The sequence below is a fragment of the Leucopleurus acutus genome (genome assembly GCF_964270905.1).
Source record: "Leucopleurus acutus genome assembly, chromosome: 4".
In the NCBI taxonomy this organism is placed as follows: Eukaryota; Metazoa; Chordata; class Mammalia; order Artiodactyla; family Delphinidae; genus Leucopleurus; species Leucopleurus acutus.
Window position 1 is genome coordinate 22,242,843 of NC_139146.1, and position 20,233 is coordinate 22,263,075.

A 20,233-nucleotide genomic window follows, 5' to 3' on the forward strand; every position below is an offset into this window, starting at 1 on the left:
AAATGTAAAATAGATAGCTAGTGGGAAGCAGCCGCATAGCACAGGGAGATCTGCTCGGTGGTTTGTGACCACCTAGAGGGGTGGGATAGGGAGGATGGGAGGGAGGGAGACGCAAGAGGGAAGAGATATGGGAACATATGTATAATTGATTCAGCTTGTTATAAAGCAGAAACTAACACACCATTGTAAAGCAATTATACTACAATAAAGATGTTAAAAAAAAAATCAAGAAGCCTGAAAAAAAAAAAAACTGCACAAGTACTTTTTGGAACGTTCTATCGTACTTAACTTAATGAAAAACTATTTCAATTTTGTAGTCTCTTTGGAAATAATTGAAGGGCTCTGTACACATGCACACACAAAAATGAGGATTTGAAGAACTCATTCAGCTAAAGTGAGGGGCTGGATTCAAGAGGAAGAAATGAGGTATAAATTTTTCTATTAAAAATTAAAATCCAGGGCTTCCCTGGTGGCACAGTGGTTGGGAGTCTGCCTGCTAGTGCGGGGGACACGGGTTCGAGCCCTGGTCTGGGAGGATCCCACATGCCGCGGAGCAACTAGGCCCACAGCTAGTGAACCTGCGCGTCTGGAGCCTGTGCTCCGCAACAAGAGAGGCCGCGATAGTGAGAGGCCCTCGCACCGCGATGAAGAGTGGCCCCTGCTTGCCACAACTAGAGAAAGCCCTCGCACAGAAACGAAGACCCAACACAGCAAAAATAAATTAATTAATTAATAAACTCCTACCCCCAACATCTTCTTTAAAAAAAATAAAATAAAATCCAGCTCTTCACTACTGGGAAAATATAACTAAATATATTTCTTTTTTTTCCTGCATTATTAGCCAAAGCCAGATAAGAAATCCCTTGATTTTAGAGCTTTGAGAGGCATTTGATTTTCTAAAAGGACATTCTGAACTCTTTATGCTGATACAAATTTAAAGATGTAAATGACTCAGTTACTCATGAAAATCTAAAAGCATTAATCTAAATTTTAAAAAGGTCCAAAGCATTGGCCAGTTTATATTCTTATGGCAAATAAAAAGTAGCATTCAACTGGCTTTGTTTTTCTGTATGCATCTATTCTTTTTTTTCTGCCAGTTTTTTTGAGATATAATTGACATATAACATTGTACTGGTTTTAGGTGTACAACACTATGACTTGACACATGTATATATTGTGAAATGATCACCACAATAAGTTAATATTCATCACCTCACAGAGTTACAAAGTTATTTCTCTTGTGATGAGAACTTTTAAGATCCACTTTTGTGGCAACTTTCAAATATGTGATACAGTACTGTTAGCTATAGTCACCATACTGTATGTACATTATATCCCCAGAACTTAATCAACCGGCTTTATTTATTTTTTTAAACATCTTTATTGGAGTATAATTGCTTTACAGTGGTGTGTTAGTTTCTGCTTTATAACAAAGTCAATCAGCTATACATATACATATATCCCTATATCCCCTCCCTCTTGTGTCTCCCTCTCACCCTCCCTATCCCATCCCTCTAGGTGGTCACAAAGCACCAAGCTAATCTCCCTGTGCTATGCAGCTGCTTCCCACTAGCTATCTATTTTACATTTGGTAGTGTATATATGTCCATGCCACTCTCTCACTTTGTCCCAGCTTACCCTTCCCCCTCCCCGTGTCCTCAAGTCCATTCTCTACGTCTTCGTCTTTATTCCTGTCCTGCCCCTAGGTTCTTCAAAACAATTTTCCTTTTTTTTAGATTCCATATATATGTGTTAGCATATGATATTTGTTTTTCTTTTTCTGACTTACTTCACTCTGTATGACAGACTCTAGGTCCATCCATCTCACTACAAATAACTCAGTTTCGTTTCTTTTTATGGCTGAGTAATATTCCATTGTATATATGTCCGGTTTATTTTTTGCTTCTGCTCTCTCTTTTTCTCTTCTTTCCCTTCCTCTCTCCTTTCTCTTCCCATCCATTCTTTCATTCTTTCTATTCTTCCTCCCTTCCTTCTTTCCTTTCTCTTTATCTCTACCTTTCACTTTTTTTTCTTTATATGGCCAGGGATCAGGATCTTTCTTAAGTGCTGGCAAAGAAGCAGTGAATAAGATAGACATGATTCCTTCCTCAGAGCTTACAATCTTCTATGGAAAACTGTTAATTAAACAAGTGTTTTTATTACAACATTAGCAGTGCTATATAATCAGGCAAATACATTGTAGGACAAGAGCACATTTTTGTGGAATGTTTAGTTCATGAACAAGAAATAGTTCATTACCCAGGGTTTTCGAAGTTGGGTTACATTTTACTATGTAGGTATTTATATATAAGTATATAAATACAACATAAGAAAACTGCCTCACAGTATCCCAGGGTGATTAGGCTAATCCTCTTCACCAGACATTTATAAAATAAAAGAACAAACGAAAGAAAGATTAAAGAAAAAAGCATCCTTTTGTATCTATGTGGGGATGACCTAAAACTTTCTGAGTAATGTCTAATCTTTCTAAAGAAATGTCACTGCACACATTTGGATGCCTTTGGACCTAGTCTGGATTTTCAAGTCTCAAAGTATCAGTTATGACCTAATAAGACCTATGCCATCTGGTTTTTTCTTGTTGGGAGAAGCTTTTTTTCATTTACTATAGAAGGACATATTTTAATTGTATTTCTTCCCACACAAGTTTATATGCAGGTTGACAAGCTTTCTCAAACATCAACACTTCTGATTCATCATAAGGTTTTTTTCCTGCAGTATAATCACAGATGACTGTTTTCCAAATGCTTTTTATAAGTTTTGATCCTGACCAATTAGCAAATAAACCCCTACATGGACTGATTAGTTCTGAACAAACCTCTTGCCATAAAACATCAACACTTTTTACAGGGTAACACATCAACAATTATGGTTCAGTTCTAATTTACTGCACCTACTTGCCTTCTTGGAGGATGGCAGCAGGCCAGGCAGGAATATCCAGGCTGGTTTGAAAGCTCGTTCTGGTTGCCTAGCAAACCTCCTGTCGTAGGAGCCTGGCAGCCCGGCCTCTACAGAGCCCGAGCACCCAGCACACACCCTCCTCCTCCCAGGATGAGGTCCAAACACAAATGCTATTTTAATAACAGAATACTTTCTTCTCTTCCGTAATCAACCCATGTACATATTTAACACAGAGCATTATAAAATTTAAAATGGGGGAGAAGTAGTTGAATATTTCTAGATCAGTATAATTTCCTGACCAATTTCTGTAGAATATCAGCACAACACAAATAAGTAGGATGCTTTTTTTCAAGATAGATGGCACAGCTAAATTTTCCAAAAATTTAAATGATATCCATAGAGTATATATGTAAAACTAAGGCAACTACTAGATACCAATAGCAGCAACAGCCTTTGCAAACTCTCTGTCATCTATGGAACATTAAACATCCATCATTTTCCAAAGTTCTGTCATGATTGTAACTCCTCGGTCGTTTTTAGGAAAAAACAAGCTCTAGAATAACATCCTTGAAAGCAACCCTGGGTCAGCATGGCCACCAGTACGTATCATAAAGCAGATACAAGTCTCTACATTCATAGAGACATAATATAGTACTATCTTGCAGCTATACTACTAGAATGTATAAAATGTAAAAGTTTTTTTTTTTTGACAATTCTACTTTTCCAGCACAGAGGGCTAATGTTTTCAAACATAAATGACACTCTTTCTCTTTCCCTCTCTCTCCTTCTATCTTTCTCACTCCCTCTACCTCTGTCTCTCTCGTGCAATTTCAAGAAAGCTCTGGGAAGCAACGTGGTAATGGAGAAATACTTATCTGAGAGTCAGGGCACTTGAATCTAGGTTCTGCTCAGACACTACCCAGTTGCATAGCTTTGAACAATTCATTTTACTTTTCTGCGCCTCAATTTCCTCATCTGTAAGAGTACAGGATTGGCCAGGGTAATTTTAGGGTCTCTTCTGATTGCAACATTTTATGTCTTGTCTGTAAAGTTAAAGAGAATCGAAGAGCCACTATGAGTTAGAAAAATAAGAGTAAATATCTGAATAATGTCAAATTTTGATTTTTTTTTGAATGCAGAAAATATCTGTGGCAGGAATCTCATCTCCTCTGCTCCACACCTGCTAGGCTCCAGGCTAGGCTGTGCATGTTGGACAAGCTAGCGAGCTAGGACTAAGAGGAGGTTTTGGTTTTTGCTGAAGGGGAAAGAAGACGACTTCAGGAAGAGAATGAAATAGATGGTGACTCCAGAAGTATGCCTCTAAGAAAGAGGTGTCAATCTACGGACAGGGATGGTCTAGGCAGGGGCTAACAGAGGGTGAGTCCCTGCTGCTTCTGCGTCCACTTGCTGAGGTGGGGAGGGGAGCGCATTCTCACTCTTTATGGACAGAAGCCCTGGGGAAGCAGACCGCCCCCGCGCTGCTGGGCTTTGGCAGACTTAGGAGAGATGGAGGACAGCACCCTGGCTCCTCTAGTGAAAGGCATGTTTGACTATCATAGTAATAATCTCCTTTATTACATTTTATAACTTATAGCATCTTACAGTCTTTGTTGCATTACACCTTTGAATAATGTGACTCTTGTAACTGACTGTATTTTTCTCTGTGCTTTGACTGCTAGAAAGTTCATAGACCAAACTGCAGCCTGGCTCTCAGGGTTACTGTGCACTGTGTGATTTTGTACAGGTTTGCACTGCACATCTCCAGGGGGTGCTGTGTTCCCTTTTGAGTAGGTGTTGGCGCCATTTAATCAAGGCAGAAGAAGTAGTCCTTTAGTCACCCTTATTATTCTTTCCGCCTATCTCCAATGGGTCATCCAGACCTTTCCACTGCATGAAACAAACATTCCTTAACCACATCCTTTTCTCCTCAACACACTGCAGCTGCCACAATTCACATCCTCACCATATTCCACAGTTGCAACAGCTTCCTAGCAGCTCCAGACATGTATAAAACAGCAGAAGGTTTTCTCCTCTCCTGGAGGGCTCAAGAATTATGGAAAGAATTTTCACTGTTGCTCCCTATCACACACTGACAGGACAAAACCTAAGATCTCTATCGGGGCTTACAAGGTCTTCCTAATCTGGCCCTGCCCACCTCTCCAGTTACCTCCTATAATCCCCAGCTCTGTTCTCCATTCACGGATGTGCTTGTAGTTCCTCAGAAATACACCATGCCATGCCTCCTTGCCGGTTCAAATATTGTTCCATCTGCTCCAAGTGCATTTCTCCTCGAGAAAAGCTCCTACCCTCTCCCCTTTGACACTGCACATTCTGGAGGCAGGGTCTGTGTCCGACTGATCTTTGTTTTCCTGGTACCTAGCAAGACGGGGGTAAGGGATTAAGAGATACAAGCTACTATGTATAAAATAAATAAACTACAAGGATATATAGCACAACACAGGAAATACAGCCAATATTTTATAATAACTACAAATGGAATATAACCTTTAAAAATTGTGAAACTATTTTGAACCCCTGAAACTTATATGATATTTTACATCAACTATACCTCAATAAACAAAATCTCAGAAGTTTTTAGACCTTTTTAAAATGTCTTAATAAATAAATAAATAAACCAAACAAATAAATAAAATGTCTTGGGGTTCTGAGGCATCAAAGTTGGGAAACTGTCACACTGAGCTTTCAGGGTACCAACTCCATATCTATAATTGTAACCCAAACTCAGCAGGCAGAGAGTTATAATCACATATTGCACCCCTAAGTTCATGGAGAACTCTTACTTATCCTTAAGACAGTTCCCACCTCCTTTTCCTCTGAATATACTGGAGACAGAATTAAACTGATGTTTAATGTTATTAACATGTTTATTAAGTGATGTTAATAATAATTAAATACAGCTGCATTCAGGAGCTCTATTAGGGTTAGACTTTAATGAGCCTGAAGGTAATAAATGTTGCTCAGGGAAAGTTATGGAGCTCAAGATATTTAGGCTTTTGTCCTCACAGAACACCCTTAAAGGATAAGGAAGAATGACGTAGATCATAAGCCCTGATACCTGGGGTCTATATTAAAGGTGGAGCTCCTGATATTTAGGTGATGACAATGAACTATGACTAGCAAAAAAATGCAATAAATGGAGTGGGCTTTGGGGATGGAAAAAAAATCAGTGCATTATTTCCAAGTAGGCTGGGCTTTTAAGGCCAATAGCCGTGTGATTCGAGGTTGGCATATTACTGGCTGGTGAGTCTAGGTGGCAAATCATATCTGATGTGTCACATGCTAGTAAGTCCAGGTAATGAAACTGTATTTCCTTGGGTTCTCTTGCTATGTCAGCAATATTTTCCATCCTGATGCTTCCCTAACCACACATTTGTTTAGTTACCATGGCACTGAAATGACCACATTCTTGAAACTTTGGTGTCCTCCACAAAATTAATTAGACTGTAAACAGAAATTCTAGCAAAGTGGTACATCTCATCATGCAATGAAATTACCAGTGCAGCTGGAGCATATGCCATGGAAGGAAAAGGAGAATCACTCTTACTCTAAGAAAAAATCGGTTATTGGATTACTACAGCTACAAAACTGTGTATTAGGTTTTATGTGCCTAGGACGGCAATTTGCAGAATAGTTTTCAAAATTCCAGTAATATGTTGGCTACTCAACTTCAATGCACAATATTGGGGCTTTTGCAACTGACAGACTGACAGAAACAAGACTGGAGAGAAGCTGCTTGATTGCCTCGAGAGTGGCCTAAAGGAAAACCGCCCTTTAAAACAGTGGAGATGCCAGCAGGACAGACTGTCACTTTCTAAGAACTGAGCTTTATTCACCTGGCCAGAGAAGACATAATCTGAAAGAAAATTTCTCTATATCTTTTTGGAGATTCTTCAGCCCTTCACACAGAAATGGTGTGTCATACATCTTGGGACCAGCGCAGATGACCCTGTCAAGTGGCTAAGAAGGTGGGCGTGAATGCCCAGGGGCAGGAGAGGAAATGCCAGCAGGCACAACCCATCCAACATTGAGCAAAATCCTGGCCTTTTTTGCTCTGAATCCCCTTTTGGCTTCTATGTTGCCAGTGCATTAGGTGCATGTTTGGGGAAATATTTCTACCCTCTTAAGATCCATGTTATTATTACTAATGAATTAACTCAGAATGCTCATGGCTTTGTTCCATCCCAAAAGATAACACCTAAAAGGCAATGCCAAATTAAAAATTTCTATCATTTGCAATCACGCCACAAGACTCTCTTCTGCTAATTCTAGATCCCCATGCTCTGAAAATTAAAAATGGGCAAAGATTTCCTGCAGACCTGTACAGTCCTGGAGTAAGGGTATACCCATGACAGAAGAGATTGTTTTCGATATATATCCACTGGGGAATGCTACACACCCACACAAAGATGCCAGGTACTGCCTTTCACATTTAAAAGCTGTGATTTACTGACAGATATGTAAAATCTGATGTATTTAGTCAGCTCCTGTCAACCACATGTGTACTGAAACACAAATTACATAGAAGTGCAAATTATTCCATCTGAGATCAGCATTAATTGAAACTTAGAGTAACAATCCCCTTAAAACTTTCTTGAAAAACTTGTTGCCACATGAACTCCAGTGGTTTTTGTTTTGTGGTTTGTTTTGTGTTTGTGTGTGTGTGTGTGTGTTTAGTGTAGCCTATTGAGCTATCTGTCCTTTCCTCATGCAAGGAATTTTTCATAAGGAGAGGTTCAGGAAGCTAAGGAAAGGAGCTACGTTATAGAACACACAGGTTACGCTGCTGTTAAGAGCCAGTATCCTCTCCAGTGGGTCTGCAGTCTGCAGGCATGTCCTCAGCTACACTCAACAGCCAGCCTCTGTATTCTAGGAGGGATGACACAGGTCAATTAACCATCTTGTTTGTATTTAGAGCTAGGAAGCAAACTTAAATTTCAATATTTAGGGTTTTACATTACATACTACGTGTGAAATTTAGCTAAAACGCCAATTTTCCCAAGTTGCCACCATGCTGTGTATATGGCAGAGACATTTTCCCCCCAGATATATGCAAGGAACCTGGATACTGCAGTTCCTTTATTATATATCCATGACATGTATTGTTTTATTTACAAGATTTACTTTGTATTTTAGCACGTATGTATAATTAAAAATATATGATAGATAGGGCCAGCTAGTCCAAATATGGTGAAATTATACTATATAGATGATACTTCCAGTAAAAAGATCTTATTTCTTCTTGACAGCCTGAGCCTATTAGCTGTCTGAAATCCCTAGGTATAAAGTGATTCTTATAGGACACTTTTCCTTGGAGTTTAAAATGTAAGACAATGGGCTTCCCTGGTGGCGCAGTGGTTAAGAGTCCGCCTGCTGATGCAGGGGACACGGGTTCGTGCCCCGGTCCGGGAAGATCCCACATGCCGCAGAGAGGCTGGGCCCGTGAGCCATGGCCGCTGAGCCTGCGCGTCCGGAGCCTGTGCTCCGCAATGGGAGAGGCCACAACAGTGAGAGGCCCGCGTACCGCAAAAAAAAAAACAACAAAAAAAGTAAGACAACACTATGTCTCTCTATCCTATTACAAAAGCGGCCTTATATTCACAACTAACAGAAATCAGAAAATGCCAGAAGTTAATGTACTGGAAAAGGCTGTTAACCCTCTTTGGTTTTATAAACAAATATGGTATGTGTCTCTTTGTGTGAACATGTAGGTCCCAAATGAATATGTAGGTAGAAAATATATAGGTCCTATGAATATGTAGGTAGAAAAGAGGTAAGAGCAACACCTATTTGACCATCCCATCAGGCTAGAAAGTAGACAGTTGGAGTTTCCTCAGGGAATTCTTTAGAAGGATAAGGTAAGGAGCACCACCAATATGGCATATTTTTCCTTGCAGAACGGATCATCCACCTGCGGATCTTGGAGCAGAAAACCAATCAATTTTTTTCTCTAAAACTGAAGGAGTTCTTGAGGGAAGGAAACAGCCCTGTACATTATGCAGAGGTATGTCCACTTCAGATAATATCTGATTAGGACTGGTAACAAAAAGAATTTAACAGTAACAAACTTTCCATGTGGTTAACTGGAATTACTAAGTGGCTAAAAAATTAAACTGAAGTACAAAAACATGTTTTCCATGTGAGTTTTCCTTTGACCTTCACTCCTTCCTCATTTATTTAACCATTCTATGAGCATATGCTAGACACTAAGGATGCAAGGATGAATAGGATACAGTCCCTACCCTCCGGGTGTTCCCAGGGTAGTGAAGGAAACAGCCATATGAACAGGTAATTATGAAACAATGTGTTAAGTGACAAGGATATGCAGAGTATTATAAAAATATAGAGGTAATTCATTCAGGGCCAAGACACCTCACCTTCTGAGGAGGTGACAGAAGTTTGCCAGGTGAAGGAGGAAGAGAATTACATATTGAGGGAGAAGCAAGAGTTAAGACAGGGCTTCCCTGGTGGCGCAGTGGTTGAGAGTCCGCCTGCCGGGGGACACGGGTTCGTGCCCCGGTCCGGGAAGATCCCACATGCCGTGAAGCGGCTGGGCCCGTGAGCCATGGCCGCTGAGCCTGCGCGTCCGGAGCCTGTGCTCCGCAATGGGAGAGGCCACAACAGTGAGAGGCCCACATACCGCAAAAAAAAAAAAAAAGAGTTAAGACAGATGACCAAAAGAAAAAAAAAAAAGTATAAATATAAATGTATGTATACATGCATATATGCATATATGTGAAGAGTAACTATAAGCAATTGGTGTTACTGAAGTTTAAAGCTCAAATAGTTTAAAAAAATGATAAGGCTAAAGAGAGCATCATCAGTAAAGGATCCATTTTTCCAAAATTAAAGAGCACTTGCTTTAGTCTGAAAGCCATGAGGAAACACTGAAGGATTTTAATTAGGAAAGTAGCATGGGCCAATACATGTTTCGCCAACATCACAACAGCTGGCAGTTACGTAGAGGATAGATCTGAAGGTAAGATCTGGGCTAGAGACAGAGACATGAACAGCATTATCATAATAGGGGCAGTAGAACCTCCGAGAAGGAAATAATCTCCTAGGGATAGTGTGCAGAGCAAGAGGCCGTGGGCTGACCATGAAACCCTACAGCATACCCACATTTAAAGGCTAGGTAAAGAACTTAGGTGGATTTTATTGACAATCTTCCTTGGCCGGAGGAGATTATTCTTGATTTGGCCGGTGTGCCCGCCTACTGTCTGGTTATTCCATGATTAGATTGGTGTCCAAAAAAGAAATGGTTTCATATGTGTATTTTGAAAATATTAATTTGATTTAAGATTTATTTCATCCTCAGCAAAATTGTTCCAGTATGCAATTTTAATAAAGTTGGAGTATGAAATATATATTTCTTATTAGATCACACCAAAACTACAAAGAGTTTTCTTGATGGTTAAATTACCTTACAGTGTAGAGAGAGAAAGCATAGGAAATGATTGCCTTTCCTCTGTTCCATGGTAGGTTATTTTATTCTTAGAGCCCATGCATTGTCCACGACAGAACAAGTACCTGGTAGTGTGCCCACTGTAGGTGCCAAGAACTGTTGTATCTACTCTAATATGTGTGAAGCTGGATCACTTAAATAAAAGTTGTTCTTCATGATATGGGTGATCTCACCCACTCCAATGACTTCAACCACCAGCTGCACACAGATGCGTTCCAAATCCTTGCCTTTCTTCTGAGCTCTGGAGCCTTATGAACAGTTGCCAACGAGGCACTGTGGATGGCCTCCAGGGACCTCCCACTTCAAATGCACAAAAGTAAACTTGTTTTCTTTCTCATACACGTGTTCCTTCTCCTATAGTCACTATCTCCAAGAATGACACTAAAATTTGCTCAGCTACCCAGGTCAGCTCGGATTCTTCTTTCTCCTACACCACCTCTTGCAACCCTTCAACCACCTAACCCTACAGAATCTAATTATTTTGATCAATGGTCTTCATCTCCTCTTTTCTACTCCTCATCCTCTGTCCTCTCCCAGCCTTTAAGTCCCTCACCCAACCAATCCTAACTCCAGGGTTTGATCATATTATTCCTTAAACGTGTAAAATGTTTTTAGTGGATTCCCATAGGCTTTTGAAAATTCTGACTTCTTAGAGGCCACAAGCCCCCCCATGATGTGGCCTAGCTCCCCAGCTTTATGTTTCGTCTGTGGCTCTCCACCCTCAGCCTGCCCCACACGTTCACATTCAATTATACCGTTGAATGTGAATTCAATTATATTTTTTATACGCAATTCGATGGACTTAGGAATCTAAAATAGTCATTGCATTACCTCTGACACACTTGAACAAGAATTAAATAATTTCTAATTTACTCAATAATCACCTAACATAACGATACACGTCATGTCTTTTGGCAAAAACAAAAACTAGATATATTGAGTTAAAAAGGCAAATGAAAATCTTATCCCGATGTTTGGATTAAGTCTTTTTTAAAAATAAGGAGGAATTCCCTGGCGGTCCAGTGGTTAGGACTCCACGCTTTCACTGCTGAGGGCCCAGGTTCAATCTGTGGTCGGGGAACTAAGATCCCGCAAGCGCACGGTGCAGCCAAAAAAAAAAAAAATTTAGGAAAATGCAATCTATAAAATTTCCTTTAAAAAATTACTCTCTTGTTTCACACAGTCTAATTAGAGTCTGTTTCATTATAATTTTATCTGAACTCTACATGCTGTAGTGCAAACCCTGTAAGTGAGTCATAGGATAACTATTCCCAGTTTGTAGCCAATTCTCCAGAGAAGCGAAGGAAAAAAGAAACAACTGCCTTTTAAGGAAATCAAACCTGTTTCTAGAGATAAACCTCTGTCCGTTTCTATTGGAACATATTCTCAACAACCAAAAAAGAGAATACTATAAAATACAGGTCTATTGGATGAGCCATGTGGAAAATACGTCTGTAGGTTTATTTAATGTTTCTCCTATGTCAAAATCTATTATACATAAACACATTACATAAACATGTGCACCTGGGCACATGTGAAATGGTAAAAATAAAAGGACATTTCTTTCTCCGCAAACATTACAACATCTGGTCGCAGTTTGGAATTATATTTTGGCTACTCTGTTAAAGAAATTTGTTTTTAAAAGTAAAAAAAGAAGAGAACTTGGAGTTTCTAGGAACCTTATAAAACGTGAAATTTGTATTGCAAAGCATTTGTATAGAAAGCTGAATGGGAAAGATTGTAAAAAGTAGGGCCACGCAGCAGGCACTGTTCAATTAACCCCTCTCTGCCTAACTCTACAATTTGACGGGAAAACTATCACTTCAGTTTTTACTTCTAACTCTGCTCATTCTCTGATTTTGAAAAGTGAAAGAATATAAAATTTTAGTATTGGGAGGCTTGATATTTAGCTATTTTTCCAAATATTTTGCAACTGTTTTATTCTCCTTACATTATACCAAAATATGCCTGCCACTAGTCTTTTTGTCAGTGTCTTGGACTGAACTAGAAAAATGACTCCTGGCATAATCAAATTCTTCTTTTAAAGTAAAGCACAAGGGATTGATGTTTATCCAGTAACACAAATCCATTTTTACAGATTGAAATATTTTTAGTGTTGCTACCTGGAAGTCATATATAATAAGAAATACACATATACATATATGTACATATATCTACATAGTATAAAACCAGGTTTTGTTTTTGACTAAATTCTTTCCTACTTCTCTTATCCAAACAACAAAGCTATAGCTGAAGAATTCAAAAATTAAAAACTTGATTCCCGGATATTGTCACAACACCCTAATGCCATTATTCAGTCAGAGAATTGCAATCATTGAATTCTATGAATCTGAGGGGGGTGGGACTTGTTTTTAACCAAGTTACTTTTAATCAACTGACAGGGTTTAATATGAAGAATAGGTAAAACACTTGTACTAATCAATATGAAGAACACAAATAACCTAAAAGTATTCTAAAGATATGAACAGGCAATTCACAGAAGAAAAAACACATACAGCCAATAAACAAATGAAAAGATATTCAAATTACCTGGTGGTCAGAGAAATACAAATCAAGACCACAAAGAGATAACATTTTATACTTAGAAGAATGGCAAAAATTTAAAAGTCAGATAAAGTGTTGGAGAAGATGTAGAGGCACAGGGTACCTTAGGCATTGCTGGTGGAATTGTAAAATCATGCATCAATTTGAAAAAGAGTTTTTTCTCCTAAACCTGATCATTTACAAATCTATGACCCAGCAATTCCACTCCTGGGTTTATAGCTAAAAGAAACCCTTGCCCTCTTGCAGCAGGAGACATGTTCCAGTAGCATTGCTCAAAACAGCAAAAACCTGGAGCAGCCCACATGCCCCTTGACAAGAAAATGATAAGTAAACTGTGAGATGTTCACATGGTGGAATACTATACATCCAACAAAACAAATGAACAAGTTGCAGCCATATGGATATATCCTAGTGATAATATCTTAAGTGAGAAAAACAGTCTCCAAAGACTGAATACAGCAGGATGCCCTTTTTATAAAGTTAAAAACAACTAAAATTAAAATATCTACTTCTTAAGAATACATACATATCCAATAAAACTATATAAAAAGAAAGGCAAGGGGGCTTCCCTGGTGGCGCAGTGGTTGAGAGTCCGCCTGCCGATGCAGGGGACATGGGTTCGTGCCCTGGGCTGGGAACATCCCACATGCCGCGGAGCGGCTGGGCCCGTGAGCCATGGCCGCTGAGCCTGCGCATCCAGAGCCTGTGCTCCGCAACCGGAGAGGCCACAACAGTGAGAGGCCCGCGTACCGCAAAAAAAAAAAAAAAAAAGTGGGCTTCCCTGGTGGCGCAGTGGTTGAGAGTCTGCCTGCCGATGTAGGGGACACGGGTTCGTGCCCCGGTCCGGGAAGATCCCACATGCCGCGGAGCGGCTGGGCCCGTGAGCCATGGCCGCTGAGCCTGCGCGTCCGGAGCCTGTGCTCCGCAATGGGAGAGGCCACAACAGTGAGAGGCCCGCGTACCGCAAAAAAAAAAAAAGAAAAAAAAAAGAAAGGCAAGTAATGATGAATACAGAATTCAGAACGATGCTTACATCGAGTCAGGAGAGGCAGAATGATATGGTGGGAGATGGGGGTCCATAATGTTAGATGTAGGTTATTTTTTTAGTTTTTGGTTAGGAAGTTGAGGTCACATGTGCTTATAATATTATTAAAAATAGCTTAAAAATGTGCTGTGAACTAAGGATTATAATTATTCCAATTCTGTGCTCCTGTTGTCCAAAGTAAAAAAAAAAAATTTAAGTAAATAAAAATTCACAGTCTGGCTCAAACACTTTAGAAGGCATTATTTTTTAGAACAAATAATGACCTTATTTGTTTGTTTTTCTGTTCTTTTGAAGGACATTTTTACATCTAATATTTTTCATTATGTAAAGAATACTTCCAAATATCAAAGTAAAGCATATAAAATATCAACATATTTAGCACTAAGTCCAATGGATTTAATCCTTCCCTAACAACTCTGATTTTGCTATAAGAGTAACTATTGATACTTTGTCTTTCTCTCTCTTTCTCCTTCCAATATCCTAAAAAACACTTTCCCGGACCATCTTTTCCCTCAAGTAGTTGCCACCTTCAGTCTTTCTGTTCTCTCACCAGTCACATCCTATTTGCTACCTTTCTTTCACTGCCAAACTTTAAATATAATTGTCTATACTTGTATCTCCACTTGCCCTCCTCTAATTCCCATTCACTTCCCAGCCACTACTGTGTGGCTTTCAGCCCTACCGTTCTATTAAGAAACGATCACCCAAATCCTCCTGTGTGTCAATGTATGGTCTTATCATCCTTTTCCTTGAACCATGAAATATTTGTCACTGATAACCCGTTCCTTAAAATACTCTCCGTTCTTAACTTATCAGAAATGCTTATGCTCTTTCTATCTCTCTTGTGACCTCTTTTAACTTCTTTCATTGGCTCCTTTTTCTCTGTCCATACTTTATAAATTGGTCTTCCCCAAGATTCTGTCCTCTGGTCTCTTTGCTTCTTGCTTCATGTATCTCAGCTATTTCCCCGGATAATCTCTAGTACTGGTAACTCTCCTGAGCCCAGACCCATGCTCTTAACTCTTCATTACGTAGCTCCTTCTGGATGTCCAAATTCAGTTTATTTAGAATTAAATTTCTTTTCTTTTCCCCGTAATTGCTCCTCATCCTCCTGTGAAATCTTTCAATAAATGCTATATCTACCCCTTTGTCTTCCAAGATAAAACCTCCAAACTACAGTCCATTCTTCCCCTGTTCTTGCCATCCACATCTATATTTTTCTAATTTGTTTGTATTTCTTTCTTTTTCAGCCCCAGTGCCCTTAGCCTAATCTAGAGTCTCGTTATTTGTCGTTGGGAGTATTACAACCACCTCCTAATTGTTCTCCATCCTCCAAGCTCCACACTTCAGTCCATCTCCATATGACTATCAGTCATCTTTCTAAGCATGCACCAGATTGTGCCAGTCGCCTGTTCGAAAATGTTTAATGAGAATTTGAGAGAAAGAGTTTCTAACAAATAAAATGATGCATTTGAAAGGAAGAAAACAGTGGCTTTTAATCCCTGGTTTTTCTCAATTTCTCAGTTAATAAACTCAAGAGAGTCTAAAATTTGGTATCTTTTAACTCTTTCCATGATGGTGAGGTGGCAAGATCTTCATTATAGCCTTTCTCACAAAGAGTTTTCCTTTGAGTCTGACACAAAGACTTCATGCAAACTGTAGAAAACAAGTGTACAGTTTCGAATGTCATCATAGGAACATGCCACTGAGCTTTTATGCATGCACAAAGAACAAAACAATTAAAAAAAAAGAGACCCAAACGTCAAAGAGGGTCATTTTGAGTAGTATCTGACTGAATTCTGTTTTATACATAATTCACGGAGATTTATCCAGTACTCACAAAAGAGATCATTAATAGCACCAGAACTGAACAATTTCTCAGAAGATACTAGTCTCTACAGCTGCTTGCCGTTCATTGATCATGCCATGCTCTTGCATGCTCTTGTGTCCGTGTTGAATGTGTTCCCTAGGCCTGGAATGAATTGTCCAGTTCAGGGTCCAGTTTGAATGGTGATTCCTCTGTATTGCTTCTTGATGCTACTATGCAGAATTAATTTATTCATGATTTTGTTTCATAATCCATTATATATTCATCTCTTTAAAACCTTGTCACCTTCTTAATAGTTATAAATCTGCCTCTTCCATGGAAATTTAACTTTCTTAAGAGCGAAGACAATGTCTCATTTACCCCAGAATCTAGCATATTTGTGGTATAATAAGAAATATATTTGGAAAAAAAAAAAAAAAAAGAAATATATTTGGTCTTTGTCCCTAGTACCTGACACAAAACTCCTAAACCCTTGGAATTTCCTGAGTGATAGGAGTGTCTTTTATTATTCACAAAGAGGCTTTTTGAGCACACCTGAGTTTATCTAATGAGGTGATTGAGAGTGGGACCCCTAGATAGCCTCAGGATGGGGCTGGTCACCAGAAAGACCAAGTGATTAGGGGCTGGAAGTCTCAGCCCCACCCATTGACCTCTGGGAAGGGAAGCGGGTGCTGCAGATTAAGCTCTATAAAAACTCTTGAACAACAAGATTTGATGAACTTCAAGGTTGGTGGACACATCACTTGCTGGAAAGGTGGTGTACCCTAGTTCCACAGGGACAGAATTTTCTGCACTCAGGACTCTTCTTGACCTTGCCCTGTGTACCCCTTCATCTGGCTGTTCATCTTTATCCTTTACAATATCTTTAATAATAAACTGGTAAGTGTAATTAAATGTTGCTGCAAGTTCTGTGAGCTACACTTGCAAGTTAATAGAACCAAGGAGAGGGTCTTGGGAGTCCCCAGTTTATAACCAGTAAGTCAGAAGCACAGGTAACAATTTGGATTTGCAATTGGTGTCTGAAGAAACGGCAGTCTTATGGGACTGAGCCCTTAACCTGTGGGATCTAATGCTATCTCAAGTAGATAGCATCAGAATTGAGTTAAATTTGTAGGACACTCAGTGTCTGCTGAGATTGGAGAAATGCTTGGTGGTATTGGGAAAAAACACATTGGAATGGTACTTTTTACAAAGCAAGTGGTGAATACGCCTACTGAATTAAAATGAGCATCAGAAGCCAATGCTAAAAATTAGATGGAATCCATAAATCTTGGAAGTGTAGTTGATTTTACCCTGAAATAACTCCCCTAATGGTTATGGACTCAGTTTGGAAAATTACATCAAAAAAATTCTTACAGTGAAGTCGAAGCTATAAACATAAATAATAACTGTGTGTTTAGCTGGACATTTTCCTTATTAATGCTGTCTGAGATTATTTTATAAGTGCCGAATCTCAGTGTTTATTAATAGTGAACTTGGCCAACTAAAACCCTAAAGTCTTATTTTTCTGAACTACTATCTAGCTGGTATCACTCATCACCTTATAAAACTGATTTTTTAAATTAAATGCAGAAATTTGCATTTACTGGTACAGCTAGGGCTCCAAGGTAGATGTGTTCCATTAGAAGGATAAGTTACAGGGTAAGAATGATTGCCATTTCTAGAAGTCTTTATTTGAACAGCTGTCATAGGAAGAAGGAGTAAACTTGTTCTATGTTTCACTGAAGGCAGAGTTTGGGTCAATGAGTAGAAGTTACAAGTCGGAAGATTTCACCTAAATATAAAGAAACTTTCTCTTTGAGTAATGGTGACCAACAATGAATTCTTTAGATTTTATTGAGTCCCAAGACAAAAACTATTTTTCAAAAGGCTGGTTGCTTATCTATTGTAATGTTGTGGTGTTGTAAAAAGAAGTCCTCCATCTAGGGGCCAGTTGTATCAACTGAGATGTCTCTTTCAACTCTAAGGTTTTATGATCCCATTAATAGTTTCCATACTTTGCAGTTGTTGCCATTCTGCAATCAATCCTATTTTGCACCTAGACTTAAGCCTGTCAATTGATTTAACCTGTTAATTCATGTCTGCCCCAAGAGAAATTTCTCTTTATAAATTAAGTCTGTGTTCTCATTGTATATAGATCTATTATAAAGAGAGAAAAAAGGTCTCTGGATGTAAATGGGACCTGTAAACACAACGATTTTTAGTACATGTCTCATCTCAACTCCTAGAATTAAATGACCTAAAGAGCTTCCAAATGTTAGTCAACTCTTAACCCCTTCCATGATGGTGACAAGGCAAGACCTCATTATGACTTCTCAGGCAAAGAGTTTTCCTTTGATTCTGACAGAAATTTCATGGAAACTATAGATAAAGCATGTAGAGTTTTTAATGTTATCATAGGAACGCGCCAAGACACTTTCATGAATGCACAAAGAAAATAAAACAATAAAAGAAAGAACAAAGGATCAGGCACCAGAGAACATATTGATATTTCCACTCCAGCTACTTGAAAGGTGACTAGATTCAACAGAAAAACAAGTGGTGAAGGCGGGAAAACAAAGACTGAATTCATCTCAGACATACATCTGAAGTTTATAAGAGAGAAGCAGAGAAGGACTATGTAACTGATTCATAATAATAGATACCCAAGATATTTCATGCAAGTATAACACAGGCATTTCCCAATTATCCATGATAATAGAACCAAGGATAGCAAAAAATGAACTGAAATCCATATAATTCGAAAATAAATTTGCCTCAAAATTCCATCCTCGTATCCTTTAGATTTTTCTAAAATCAAAATACTTTCTTATCTTTCCTTCATCCATATTACAGTAAAGGGGGTACTCAGTAGTAAAGGGACTAAAGGACAGACAATGCATAGGAAAATCCAGAGTAGATCTCCTGGGTATTTACTGAGGGTCTCTTATGTGCAAGAAACCATCAGATAAAAGAAATGCAAAATATACTCCCTGCCTTTAAGGAACTTAGCATTTTCTTTGTAAAAAACACACACTTATGAAACATCAAATACATTAGCAGTATATGATTAAGCACCAAATGCTTGGGCATTGACAATACATGGCATTGACAGTTTTAGAGACTAAAGTACTCATATTTTGTTTGGGGAGAGATTCATGAAAACAACTGGACTGAACTAAACTTTGAAGGATTGTTAGGAAAAAAATGGCTGGGTAAGATAAGAACGAAAGATGTGTTCTGGTACTGTGTTCCTCTAACCTAGCTTAAAATGACCTATTGGACTGGGTTCCCCTACCTCCTCCCACACACATCCACCCACAAGCTAAGCTTTTAAACAATATTGCTTTTCTATGAAATGCTTAGAGGTAGTCAAAATCTTCTAAAGCCCTGGTCCCTAAAAGCATTCTTCTCTCTCTCTTTTTTTTTTTGGAGGTCAGTGAAGCAGTTTCCCCTGTCTATCCTATCAATTAGCAGAAACTGGCAGTACTTAGAAACACCATTATTTCCCATAAACACATTCACAAAATTAAACAAGTAATATCTAAGCATTTGTGCTCATGAAGATTAAGTGATTTTGAGTGTTGTGAAAACGGAAATCCCCAGTGCAACACTCCTCTTTTAGATATGAGCAGAGGCATGTTCGGCAAAGTCAAAAGCAAATTAAGGGACAGAAAGAAGAACAAAGTCTCAGCACAGAAAAGGAAAAGCTAAGTTGAGTGATGGCGTCTGCATTCTCCACAGCATCATTTGCCATAAGGCCATCCTATCATAAGGAGGAACTGGTTCAAAGGAAGCGTTAGGGTCTACAAAGTCAGGGTTTGTCTCTGCACCTGCAGCAACCTTTAGAGCTATAACAACAGTGAAAAACAGCAACATGGGTTGATGCAAAGACAGACTCTAGATGAAAAGCAGCAACACAGAAGGAACCTGAGAACGTTCAGCATTTCAGCTAGATTAATGATTTGGGGGTCACTGCAGAACACAGGCTCTGGAAATGGAAAACCAAAAAATGGGGGGTGGGGAATCATGTTCACGTCATCTGTCTTCCACAAATGGGAGAGACCAGGAGCATGCTGTGAGTGACCAGGAAATGCCATTGTGCAACTGCTGAGTCATCTCATTTGTAGTTTACAGATAGCTTTTGGTATATGGATATCAACTTCTAGAAAGAGTCAGAGATAAGCACCCAGGCTGTGCTCTCTGGAAATCACATAGATATAAGTATAATCACAATGCCCCCAGGGACACTAATAATTAGAAGTTTGCTATCTCCTCCTGCATACTCAGGGACAAGTTCACTCACATCCTTATGTGGCAGCCTTCCCGAGGATGGGTGTGGTCCATAATCCACCCATGTCTGCCCCATCAACCACTCTTTCCAGAAGTCTCCAAGACAAAGCTGCCTCTCTTC

General features: G+C 39.1%; 1 protein-coding gene and 1 long non-coding RNA gene across 4 annotated transcripts in view; one reads left to right on the top strand and one right to left on the bottom strand.

Moving 5' to 3' along the window:
- SYNPO2 (synaptopodin 2) overlaps positions 1-20,233 on the bottom strand; it is a 169,633-nt gene that overhangs the window by 131,727 nt on the left and 17,673 nt on the right. The window lies entirely within an intron of this gene.
- Positions 1-20,233, top strand: part of LOC309961334 — a 66,834-nt gene that overhangs the window by 41,623 nt on the left and 4,978 nt on the right. The window contains exon 3 of the long non-coding RNA XR_014326179.1: positions 8,835-8,941. This is a non-coding gene — a long non-coding RNA (uncharacterized lncRNA). The remainder of the gene's footprint in view (positions 1-8,834; positions 8,942-20,233) is intronic.